This window comes from Stenella coeruleoalba (assembly GCF_951394435.1).
Source record: "Stenella coeruleoalba genome assembly, chromosome: 1".
NCBI lineage: Eukaryota > Metazoa > Chordata > Mammalia > Artiodactyla > Delphinidae > Stenella > Stenella coeruleoalba.
Genome location: NC_137169.1, coordinates 23556670 through 23570747, shown reverse-complemented (window position 1 = coordinate 23570747; position 14078 = coordinate 23556670).

Sequence of the window (14078 nt, the reverse complement as noted above, 5' to 3'; positions counted from 1 at the left end):
ACCTCCCTCACCTCACCTCACTGCCCTCACCTCACCTCCCTCATCTCCCTCACCTCAGGTCCCTCACCTCACCTCAACTCCCTCACGTCACCTCACCTCCCCCACCTCACCTCCATCACCACCCTCACCTCACATCCCTCACCTCACCTCACCTCCCTTCCTCACCTCACCTCTCTCCCTCCCTCACATCCCTCATCTCACCTCCTTCACCTCCCTCTCCTCACAGCCCTCACATCACCTCCCACACCTCACCTCACCTCCCTCACCTCCGTCACCTCACCACCCTCAACTCGCTCAAAACACCAACCTCACATCACCTCCCTCACCTCAATCACCTCCCTCACCTCACCTCAACTCCCTCACCTCATCTGCCTCAACTCATCTCCCTTCCTTCCTCACCTGACCTCCCTCACTTCACCTCCATCACCTCACCTCCCTCATCTCCCTCAGCTAACCTCCCCCCTCTATCACCTCATCTCTCTCACCTCAACTCCCTCCCTCCCTCACCTCCTTCACCTCCCTCACCTCCCTCAACTCACCTCCTCACTTCACCTCCCTCCCTCCCTCCATCACCTCATCTGCCTCACCTCCCTCAAATAACCTCCCCCTCCCTCACCTCAACTCCCTCACCTCAACTCCTCCCTCCCTCACCTCCTTCACCTCCCTCACCTCCCTCAAGTCACCTAACTCACCTCACTTCCCTCACCTCCCTCACCTTCCTCCCCTCACTCACCTCACCTCCCTCCCCTCCTCTCCCAAACCTCCCTCATTTCACTTCACCTCCCTCACTACACCTCCTTCACCTCCCTCACATCACATCCCTCACCTCACCTCACCTCCCTCACCTCAACTAATCTCCATCACCTCACCTCCCTCACATCCCTCACCACACCTCCCTCACCTCGCTCACCTCACCTCCCTCACCTCATCACCCTCAACTCCCTCACCCACCTCCTCGCCTCTCTCAACTACCTCACCTCACCTCTCTCACCTCACATCTCTCACCTCCCATACCTCACCTCACCTCACTTCCCTCACCTCACCTCCCTCACACCCCTAACCTCACCTCCCTCCCTCACCCACCTCCCTCACATCAACTCCCTCACCTCACCTCACTCACCTCATCTCCCCTCCCTCACCTCACCTCCCTCACCTCCCACACCTCAACTCCCTCACCTCACCTCTCACCTCACCACCCTCAGCTCCCACCCTAACCTCCCTCACCTCACTCAACTAACCTCAACCCCATCACCTCACCTCCCTCCCTCACCCCCCTCACCTCTCCTCTCTCAACTCACCTCATCTCTCTCACCTCACCTCCCTCACCTCACCTCCCTCACCTCACCTCACCTCCCTCACTTCCCTCCACTCACCTCCCTCACTACCCTCACCTCACCTCCCTCACCTCTCTCACCTCACCACCCTCACCTCCCTCACCTCACCTCACCTCCCTCACATCACCACACCTCCCTCACCTCACCTTCCTCCCTCACCTCCCTCACATTGGTCACCTCACCTCACTTCCCTCACCTCACCTCCCTCCCTCACCACCCTAAACTCCCTCACCTCACCTCCCACCCTCGCCCACCTCCCTCACCTCAACTCCCTCACCTCACCTCCCAAACCTCCCTCACTTCACCTCACCTCCCTCAACTCACCTCCCTCACCTCACCTCACCTCCCTCACATCCCTCAACTCACCTCCCTCCCTCGCCCACCTCCCTCACCTCACCTCACTCACCTCACCACCCTCAGCTCCCACCCTAACCTCTCTCATCTCACTCACTTAACCTCAACCCCATAACCTATCCTCCTCCCCTCACCTCCCTCACCTCACCACCCTCACCTCCCTCACCTCACCTCACCTAAACTCTCTCACCTCAACTCCCTAACATCACCTCCCTCACCTCACTTCCCACCCTCCCTCACCTCACCTCTATCACCTCCCTCACCTCACCTCCATCACCTCCCTCTCCTCATATCCCTCATGTCCCTCACCTCACCTCACCTCCCTCACTGCCCTCACATCACATTCCTCACCTCACCTCATCTCCCTCCCTCACCTCACCTCTCTCCCTCCCTCACATCCCTCACCTCACCTCCTTCACCACCCTCTTCTGACATCCCTCACATCACCTCCCATACCTAACCTCACCTCCTTCACCTCACCTCACCTACCTCACATCACCTCCCTCACCTGCCTCAACTCACCACCCTCACATCTCTCACCTCACCTCCCTCACAACCGTCACCTCACCTCCCTCACCTCCCTCACCTGACCTCAACTCCCTCACATCACCTCACCTCCCTCACCTTTCCTCACCTCCCTCACTTCACCTTCCAAACCTCTCCTCACCTCCCTTACCTCAACTCACCTCCCTCACCTTACCTCCCTCACCTACCTCACATCACCTCACCTCCTTCACCTCTCTCACCTCACCTCCCTCACGTCACTTCTCCTCCCTCACCTCACCTCACCTCCCTCACCTCACCTCCCTCACCTCCCTTCACTCACCTCTCTCACCTCCCTCACCTCACTTCCTTCACCTCACCTCCCTCACCTCACCTCCCTCACCTCATCTCCCTCACCTCATGTCACTAACCTCCCTCACCTCACCTCGCTCACATCCCTCATATCACCTCCCACACCTCACCTCACCTCCCTCACCTCACCTCACATCCCTCACCTCACCTCCCAAACCTCCCTCACCTCACCTCATGACCCTCACGACCCTCACCTCCATCACCTCACCTCCCTCACCTCAACACCCTCACCTCACGACCCTCACCTCTATCACCTCTCTCAAGTCATGTCCCTCACCTCATGGCCCTCATCTCCCTCACCTCACCTCTCTCACCTCACCTCACCTCCCTCACCTCACCTCCCTCACCTCCCACACCTCTCCTCACTTCCCTTACCTCACCTCACCTCCCTCACCTTACCTCACTCATCAACCTCACCTGTCTTCCCTCACCTCACCTCACATCCCTCACCTCACCTCACCTACTTCACTGCACGTCCCTACCTCATCTCCCTCACCTCCTTCACATTGCCTCCCTCACCTCACATCCCTCACCTCATGTCCCTCACCTCCCTCACCTCATGTCCCTCACCTCAGGCATCAGTTACCTCACACCAGATGGCCCACATAATAAAATGTGAGGATCCCAGCAGTTGTGACCTTACATCCTTGGGTCTTCATCATCAATGGGATGAGGCTCCCAGCAGGTTGAATCTAACACCAGAGGGCCCACGTCACAAAAAGTTGAGTAACCCAGCAGGATCAATCTCTCACCAGAGGGGCCACATCACCAAGGGGATGGGAACGAGGAAGGAATGACCTCACACTAGGGGGCTCACATCATAAAAATGTGAGGAAACCAGAAGTTGGGACCTAACACAAGAGGGCCCACATCACCAAGGGGATGTGGCAACCATCTGGATCCACCTCACACCAGAGGACCCACATCCCCATTGGGATAGGTACCAGGCAGGAGTGACCTAACACCAGAGGGCCCGCATCATAAAAAGATGAGGAACCCAGCACATGTGACGTCAAACCAGAGGGCCCACATCACCAAGGGGATGAGGCACCCAGAAGGATCCACGCACAGCAGAGGGCCTACATCACCAAGGGGTTGGGTACCAGGCAGGAATGACCTCACACAAGAGGGCCTATATAATAAAATGGTGAGGAATCCTGCAGTTGGAACCTTAAAACAGAGAACCCCATCACAAAGGGGTTGAGGCACCCAGCAGGAACCACCTCACACCAGAGGCCCCACATCGCCAAGGGTATGGGAACCAGGCAGGAGTGAACTCACACCAGAGGGCCCACATCATGTAAAGGTGAGGAACCTAGCAGTTGTGACCTCACATCAGAGGGCCCACATCACCAAGGGGATGAGTCACCCAGCAGAAACCACCTCACACCAGATGGCCTACATCACCAAGGGGATGGGAATGTGGAAAGAGTGTCCTCAAACCGTTGGGCCAACATCATAAAAAGTGAGGAAACCAGCTGTTGAGACCTTACACAAGATGGCCCACATCACCAAGGGGATGCGGAACCCATCAGGATCCACCTCACACCAGAGGGCCCACACCAAGGGGATGGGTACCAGGCAGGGGTGACCACACAGCAGAGGGCCCACTTCGTAAAACTGTGAGGAACCCAGCCGAGGTGACCTCAAACCTGAGGACCCACATCACCAAGGGTAGGAGTCACCCAGAAGGATCCATGCACATCAGTGGTCCCAAATCACCAAGGAGATGGGAAGCAGGCAGGAATTACCTCACACCAGCAGGCCCACATCATGAAAAATTAAGGCACCCAGCAGTTGTGACCTCCAAAATGAGGGCCAACATCACCAAGAGAATGAGGCAACCAGCAGGATCCACCTCAAACCAGAGGGTCCACCTCAAAAAAAGGTGAGGAACCCAGCAGGATCCTTCTGACACCAGACAGCCCACATCACCAAAGGGATGAGGCAGCAAGCAATATACACCACCCAACAGATGGCCCACACCACCAAGGGAATGGGTCCCTAGGAGGAGTGTCCTCACAACAGTGGGCCCACATCATATAAAGTGAGGAACCCAGCAGTAGTGACCTTACACCAGAGGGCACCCATCACCAAGGAGATGAGGCTCAGAGAAGGTTCCACCTAACACCAGAGGGCCCACATCACTAAAAGCCGAGGAACCCAGCAGGATCAATCTCTGACCAGAGGGCCCACATCACCAAGGGGATGGGTACTAGGCAGGAGTGACCTCACACCACAGGTCCCATACCTTAAAATATTGAGGAACAGAGCAGTTGTGACATCACACCAGAGAGCCAACATCATCAAGGGAATGAGGCACCCAACAAGATACACCTCACACCACAGGGCCCACATCACCAAGGGGATGGGTATCAGGAAGGAGTGACCTCACACTAGAAGGCCAACATCACAAAAAGGTGAGGAACCCATCAGCATCCACGTCACGCAAGAGGGCCCACATCACCAAGGGGATGGGAACCAGGCAGGAGTGACCTCACACCAGAGGGCCAACATCACCAAGGGGATGCGGCACCCATGAGGATCCACATCACACCAGAGGGTCCACATCATAAAAATATGAGGAAAACAGCAATTGGTACCTTACAAAAGAGGGCCCACATAACCAAGAGGATGAGGCACCCATCAGCATCCACATCACACAAGAGGGACTACATCACTAGGGGGATGGGAACCTGGCAGAAATATCCTCACACCAGAGGGCCCACATCATAAAAATATGAGGAACCCAGCATATGTGACCTCAAACCAGAGGACCCACATCACCAAGGGGATGAGGCACACATCAGGATCCACCTCACACCAGAGGGCCCACATCAGCAAGGAGATGGGAACCAGGAAGGAACATCTTCACAACAGAGGGCCCACATCACAAAAAGGTGAGGAACCCAGCAGGATCAAACTCACACCAGAGGGCCCACATCACCAAGGGGATGGGAACCAGGCAGAAGTGACCCCACACCAGAGGGCCCACATCATAAAAATGTTAGGAAACCAGAAGTTGGGATCTTACAAAAGAGGGCCCACATAAACAAGGTGATGAGGCACCCAACAGGATCCACGTCGCACCAGAGGGCCAACATCACCAAGGGGATGGGAACCTGGCAGGAGTGTCCTCACACCAGTGGGCCCATGTCATAAAATTGAGGAACCCAGCAGTTGTGATCTTACACCAGAGGGCCCTTAACACCAAGGGGATGAGGCTGCCAGTAGGTTCCACCTAACACCAGAGGGCCCACATCACAAAAAGTTGAGGAACCCAGCAGGATCAATCTCTCACCAGAGGGCCCACATCACCAAGGGGATGGGAACCAGGCAGGATCAACCTCACAACAGAGGGTCCACTACACCATGAGGATGGGTACCAGGCAGGAGTGACCACACACCAGAGGGCCCACATCATAAAAAGGTGTGGAACCCCACACATGTGACCTCATACCAGAGGGCCCACATCACCAAGGGGATGAGGCACTCAGAAGCATCCACACACACCAGCAGGCCCGAATCGCCAAGGGGTTCGGAAGCAGGCAGGAATGACCACACACCAGCTGCCCACATCTTTAAAGGTAAGGAAGTCAGCAGTTGTGACCTCAAAAATGAGGACCCACCTCACCAAGAGGATGCAGCAACCGGCAGGATCGACCTCAAACCAGAGGGCTCACATCAAAAAAAGGTGAGGAAGCCAGCAGGATCCATCTAACACCAGAGGGCCCACATCACCAAAGGGAGGGAACCAAGCATCAGTTAACTCACAACAGAGGGCCCACATCATAAATTTGAGGAGAGCAGTAGGAAATACCTCACTCTGGAAGGCCCACATCACCAAGGGAATGGGATCCAGGCAGCAGTCACCTTACACCAGAAGGCCCACATCATAAAATGTGACGATCCCAGCAGTAGTGACCTTACACCAGAGGGCCCTCATCACCAAGGGAATGAGGCTCCCAGCAGGTTCCACCTAACACCAGAGGGCCCACATCACAAAAAGTTGAGGAACCCAGCAGGATCAATCTCTCACCAGAGGTCCCACATCACCAAGGGGATGGGAACAAGGCAGTAGTGACCTCACACCAGAGGGTCAACATCATAAAAATGTGAGGAAACCAGCATTTGGGACCTTACACAAGAGGGCCCACATCACCAAGGGAATGAGGCACCCATCAGGATCTACCTCACACCAGAGGGCCCACATCACCACGGGGATGGGTACCAGGCAGGGGTGACTTCACACCAGAGGGCCCACATCATAAAAAGTTGAAGAACCCAGCACATGTGACCTCAAACTAGAGAGCCCACAACAACAAGGGGATGAGGCACCCAGAAGTATCCACGCCCACCAGCGGGCCCAAATCACCACGGTGTTGGGAAGTAGGCAGGAATGACCTCACACCATGGGCCCACATCATAAAAAGGTAAGGAACCCAGCAGTTGTGATCTCAAAAGTGAGGGCCCACATCACCAAGTGGATGAGGCATCCAGCAGGATCCACCTGAAACCAGAGGGCCCACATCAAAAAAAGTTGAGGAACCCAGCAGTTGTGACCTTACACCACAGGTTCCACATCCCCAAGGGGATGGGAACTAGGCAGGAGTGACCTCACACCACAGGATCCACATCATAAAATATTGAGGAACACAGCAGTGTTGACATCACACAAGAGGGCCCACAGCACCAAGGGGATGAGGCAACCAGCAGTATACACCACCCACCAGAGGGCCCACATCACCAAACTGATGAGAACCATGCAGGAGTGACCTCCCACCAGATGCCATACATCACCAAAGGAATGAGGCTCCCAGCAGGATTCATTTCACACCAGAGATTCCACATCAACAAGGGGATGGGAATCAGGCAGGAGTGACCTTACACACAAAGGACCACATCATAATAAGGTGAGGAACCCAGCAGTTGGGACCTCAAAACACAGGTCCCACATCACCAAGGGGATGGGAACCAGGCAGGAGTAACCTCACAACAGAGGGCCCATATAATAAAATGGTGAGGAATCCAGCAGTTGGAACCTCACACCAGAGAGCCCCATTACCAAGTGGTTGGGGCACACAGCAGGAACAACCTCACACCTGAGGCCCCACATCACCAAGGGTATGAGAACCAGGCAGGAGTGACCTCACGCCAGAGGGCCCACATCATAAAAATGTGAGGAAACCAACAGTTGGGACCTTACACAAGATGGCCCACATCACCAAGGGGGTGAGGCACCCATCAGGGTCCACCTCACACCACAGGGCCCACATCACCATAGGGATGGGTACCAGGCAGGAGTGAGGTCACACCAGAGGGCCCACATCATAAAAAGATGAGGAACTCAGCACATGTGACCTCAAACTAGAGAGCCCACAACAACAAGGGGATGAGGCACCCAGAAGGATCCACGCACAGCAGAGCGCCTACATCACCAAGGGAATGAGTACCAGGCAGGAGTGACCTCACACCAGAGGGCCAACATCACAAAAATGTGAGGAACCCAGTAGGATCAAACTCTCACCAGGGGGCACACATCACCATGGGGATGGGAACCAGGCAGGAGGGACCTCACACCCGATGGCCCACATCATAATAAGGTGAGGAACACAGCAGTTGGGACCTCACAACACAGGTCCCACATCACCAAGTGGATGGGAACCAGGCAGGAGTAACCTCACAACAGAGGGCCCATATAATAAAAAAGAGAGGAATACAGCAGTTGGGACCTCACAACAGAGAGCCCCATCATCAAGGGGTTGAGGCACCCAGCAGGAACTACGTCACACCAGAGGGCCCACATCACCAAGGGTATGGGAACCAGGCAGGAGTGAACTCACACAAGAGGGCCCACATCACCAAGGTGATGTATCACCCAGCCAGTCCCACCTCACACCAGAGGTCCCACATCACCAAGGGGATGGGAACCTGGCAGGAGTGACCTCACACCAGAGGGCCCACTTCATAAAACTGTGAGGAACCAAGCAGATGTGACCTCAAACCAGAGTGCCCACATCACCTAGGGAATGAGGCCCCCAGAAGGATCCACGCACACCAGCGGGCCAAAATCACCAAGAGGTTGGGAAGCAATTGTGACCTCAAGAATGAGGATCCACTTCACACCAGAGGGCCCACATCAACAAGGGGATGGGAACCAGGCAGGAGTGAGCTAACACCCGATGGCCCATATCATAATAAGGTGAGTAACCCAGGAGTGCTGACCTTACACCAGGGGTCCCACATCATGAAGGGGATGGGAACCTGGCAGGAGTAACCTCACACCAGAGGGCCCATATCATTAAATGGTGAGGAACCCAGTCAGATGAGACCACACATCAGAGCACCCCATGAGGAAGGGGAGGTATAATAAAAATAAAAGGTGAGGAACCGAGCAGGTTCTGTCTAACAGCAAAGGGCCCACATCACCAAGGGGATGGGAACCAGGTATCAGTTACCTCAAACCAGAGGGGCCACATCATAAATTTGAAGAAAGCAGTAGGAAACACCTCACACACTGGAAGGCCCACATCACCAAGGGAAGTGGATCCAGGCAGCAGTCACCACACACCTGACGGCCCACATCATAAAAGTTGAGGATCCCAGCAGTTGTGACCTTACACCAGAGGTCCCTCATCACCAAAGGAATGAGGCTCCCAGCAGGTTCCACCTAAAATCAGAGGGCCCACATCAAAAAAAGGTGAGGAACCCAGTAGTTGTGCCCTTACACCACAGGTCCCTCATCACCAAGGGGATGGGAACTAGGCATCAGTTACCTCACACAACAGCACCCACATCATAAAATATTGAGGAACACAGCAGTTGTGACATCACACCAGAGGGCCCACATCACCAAGGGGATGAGGCACCCAGCAGGATACACCTCCCACCAGAGGACTCACATCACCAAACTGATGGGAACCATGAAGGAGTGACCTCCTACCAGAGGGCGCACGTCACCAAAGGAATGAGGCTCCCAGCAGGATCCACTTCACACCAGAGGGCCCACATCAACAAGGGGATGGGAACCAGGCAGAAGCAAGCTAACACCCGATGGCTCACATCATAATAAGGTGAGCAACCCAACAGTGCTAACCTTACACCGGAGGTTCCACATCACGAAGGGGATGGGAACCTGGCAGGAGTAACCTCACACCAGAGGGCCCATATCATTAAATGGTGAGGAACCCAGTCAGATGGGACCACACATCAGAGCGCCCCATGAGGAAGGGGATGAGGCACCCAGAAGAATCCACTTCACACCAGAAGGCCCACATCAATAAAAGGTGAGGAACCCAGGAGGATCTGTCTAACAGCAGAGGGTTCACATCACCAAGGTGATGGGAACCAGGTATCAGTTACCTCACACCAGAGGGGCCACATCATAAATTTGAGGAAAGGAGTAGGAAACACCTCACACACTGGAAGGCCCACATCACCAAGGGAAGTGGATCCAGGCAACAGTCATCACACACCTGACGGCCCACCTCATAAAAGTTGAGGATCCCAGCAGTTGTGACCTTACACCAGAGGGCCCTCATCACCAAGGGAATGAGGCTCCCAGCAGGGTCCACCTAAAACCAGAGGGCCCACATCACAAAAATTTGAGGAACCCAGCAGGATCAATCTCTTACTAGAGGGCCCACATCACTAAGTGGATGGGAACCTGGCAGGAGTGTCCTCACACCGTTGAGCCCACATCATAAAAAGTGAGGAAACCAGCAGTTGAGACCTTACACCAGAGGGCCCACTTCACCAAGGGGATGCGGCACCCATCAGGATCCACCTCTCACCAGAGGGCCCTCATGACCAAGGGGATGTGTACCAGGCAGGGGTGACCTCACACCAGAGGGCCAACTTCATAAAAATGTGAGGAACCCAGCAGAGGTGACCTCAAACCTGAGGACCCACATCACCAAGGGTAGGAGGCACCCAGAAGGATCCATGCACACCAGCGGTCCCAAATCACGAAGGGGATGGGAAGCAGGCAGGAATGACCTCACACCAGCGGGCGCACATCAAAAAAATGTAAGGAACCCAGCGGTTGTGACCTCAAAAATGAGGGCCAACATCACCAAGAGGATGAGGCAACCAGCAGGATCCACCTCAAACCAGAGGGTCCACCTCAAAGAAAGGTGAGGAACCCAGCAGGATCCATCTAACACCAGAGAGCACACATCACCAAAGGGATGAGGTACCAAGAAGTATACACCGCCCAACATAGGGCCCACACCACCAAGGGGATGGGAACCTGGCAGGAGTGTCCTCACAACAGTGGACCCACATCATATAAAGTGAGGAACCCAGCAGTAGTGACCTTACACCTTACACCTCATCACCTAGGGGATGGGGCTCAGAGAAGTTTCCACCTAACACCAGAGGGCCCACATCACTAAAAGCTGAGGAACCCAGCAGGATCAATCTCTGACCAGAGGGCCCACATCACCAAGGGGATGGGAACTAGGCAGGAGTGACCTCACACCACAGGTCCCACATCCTAAAATATTGAGGAACACAGCAGTTATGACATCACACCAGAGGGACGACATCACCAAGGGGATGAGGCACCCAACAGGATACACCTCACACCAGAGAGCCCACATCACCAAGGGGATGGGTATCAGGAAAGAGTGACCTCACACTAGAAGGCCAACATCACAAAAAGGTAAGGAACCCAGCAGGATCAAAGTCTCACCAGAGAGCCCTCATTACCAAGGGGATGGGAACCAGGCATGAGTGACCTCACACCAGAGGGCCCACATCATAAAAATGTGAGGAAGGGCTTCCCTGGTGGCACAGTGATTGAGAGTCTGCCTGCCGATGCAGGGGACATGGGTTCGTGCCCTGGTCTGGGAAGATCTCACATGCTTGTGTACCACAAAAAAAAAAAAGTGAGGAAACCAGCAGTTGGAAACTTCCACAAGGGGGCCCACATAACCAAGGGAATGAGGCACCCATCAGCATCCACGTCACGCAAGAGGGCCCACATCACCAAGGGGATGGGAACCTGGCAGAAATATCCTCACACCACTGGGCCCACATCATAAAAATATGAGGAACCCAGCACATGTCATCTCAAACCAGAGGACCCCCATCACCAAGGGGATGAGGCACACATCAGGATCCACCTCACACCAGACGGCCCACATTACCAAGGGGAAGGGTACCAGAAAGGGAGGTCCTCACACAGAGGGCCCACATCACAAAAAGTTGAGGAACCCAGTAGGATCAAACTCTCACCAGAGGGTCCACATCACCAAGGGGATGGGAACCAGGCAGGACTGACCCAACACCTGAGGCCCCACATCATAAAAATGTTAGGAAACCAGCAGTTGGGATCTTACACAAGAGGGCCCACATCAACAAGGCGATGAGGCTCCCAACAGCATCCACGTCACACCAGAGGGCCCACATCACCAAGGGGATGGGAACCAGGCAGGAATGACCACACACTAACGGCCCACATCTTTAAAAGGTATGGAAGCCAGCAGTTGTGACCTCAAAAATGAGGGCCCACATCACCAAGAGGATGAGGCTACCAGCAGGATCGACCTCAAACCAGAGGGCCCACATCAAAAAAAGGTGAGGAACCCAGCAGAATCCACATAATACCAGAGGGTCCACATCACCAAAGGGATGGGAACCATGCATCAGTTAACTCACACCAGAGGGCCGACATCATAAATTTGAGGAAAGCAGTAGGAAATACCTCACCCTGGAAGGCCCACATCGCCAAGGGAATGGGATCCAGGCAGCAGTCACCTCACACCAGACGGCCCACATCATAAAAGGGGAGGATTCCAGCAGTTGTGACTTTACAAAAGAAGTCCCTCAACACCAAGGGGATGAGGATCCCAGCAGGTTTCATCTAACACCAGAGGTCCCACATCACAAAAAGTTGAAGAACCCAGCAGGATCAGTCTCTCACCAGAGGGCACACAACACCAAGGGAATGGGAGCAAGGCAGGAGTGACCTCACACTGGAGGGCCCACATCATAAAAATGTGAGGAAACCAGCAGTTGGGACCTTACACAAGAGGGCCCACGTCACCAAGTGGATGAGGCACCAAGAAGGATCCCAGCACACCAGTGGGCCCAAATCACCAAGTTGTTGGGAAGCAGGCAGGAATGACCTCACACCAGCGGGCCCACATCATTAAAAGGTCAGGAACCCAATAATTTTGATCTCAAAAATGAGGTCCGACATAACCAAGAGGATGAGGCAACCAGCAGGATCCACCTCAAACTAGAGGTCTCACATCAAAAAAATTTGTGGAACCCAGCAGTTGTGACCTCACACCACAGGACCCACATCATAAAATATTGAGGAACACAGCAGTTTTGACATGACACCAGAGGGCCCACATCACCAAGAGGATGAGGCACCCAGGAGTATACACCACCTACCAGAGGGCCCACATCACCAAACTGATGGGAACCATGCAGGAGTGACCTCAAACCAGATGGCACCCATCACCAAAGGATTGAGGCTCCCAGAAGGATCCACTTCACGCCACCTCACATCCCTCACCTCCCACACAGCACTTCACCTACCTCAACTCACCTCACCTACGTCAACTCACCTCCATCATCTCCCTCACCTCACCTTCCTCACCTCACTCACCTCACCGCCCTCATCTAACCTCCCTCCCTCACTTCCCTCACCTCCCTCACTTCACCTCCCTCACCTCCCTCTCCTCACCTCCCTCATCTCTCTCTCCTCACCTCCCTCACCTCCCTCACCTCACCCCCCTCACCTCCCTCACCTCACCCCCTCCCTCCCTCACCTCACCTCCCTCCCTCTCTCACGTCACCTCACTCCCTTACCTCACCTCTCTCCCTCCTTCCCTCACCTCCCTCACCTCACCTCCCTCCCTCCCTCACGTCCCTCACCTCACCTCGATCCCTCCCTCACCTCCCTCTCCTCACCTCCCTCACCTCACCTCCTTGGCTCCCTCACCTCACCTCCCTCACCTCATCTCATCTCATCTCCTCACCTCACCTCCCACACTCACATCACTTATCCTAACCTCACCTCAATTCACTTCATCTCATCTCGCCTTACCAGGCAGCCTTGACTGCCTTTTAAGCCTTTGCTGCCTTCTGGTTCCCATGTCATCCTAGGCCTGCCTGCAAAACAGCTACCTTCAGCCTAAATAATGCACTATTCTCCTTCCCCGGTACTCCCTGTGGGGTCTCAATCTTCAATAAGCAGGAAGAGGCAGTTACAGGCCGTGAGGCTGAGCCATGGCTGCAGGAGCTGAGCAAGGTGCTTGGTACCTGCCATGGGCTGCTCAGCCAGAGCAGGGCTGAGGCTGCCTGATCAGCTTCCTGTCTGATGCGGTGTCCCCATCACCCTGAGGCACAGAACTATGGATCTTGTGACTGGGGTCCTGGAGCAGTGTCTTCATCCCTACCCAGAGAGTAGGGGAATGATGGGGGCCTTGAGCCCTCTGATTCAGCAAGCTGTGCCTACGATCTCATTGTCATGTATGAGGACTGTCCTCAGGACACATGCCATTCATTTTATTTTTA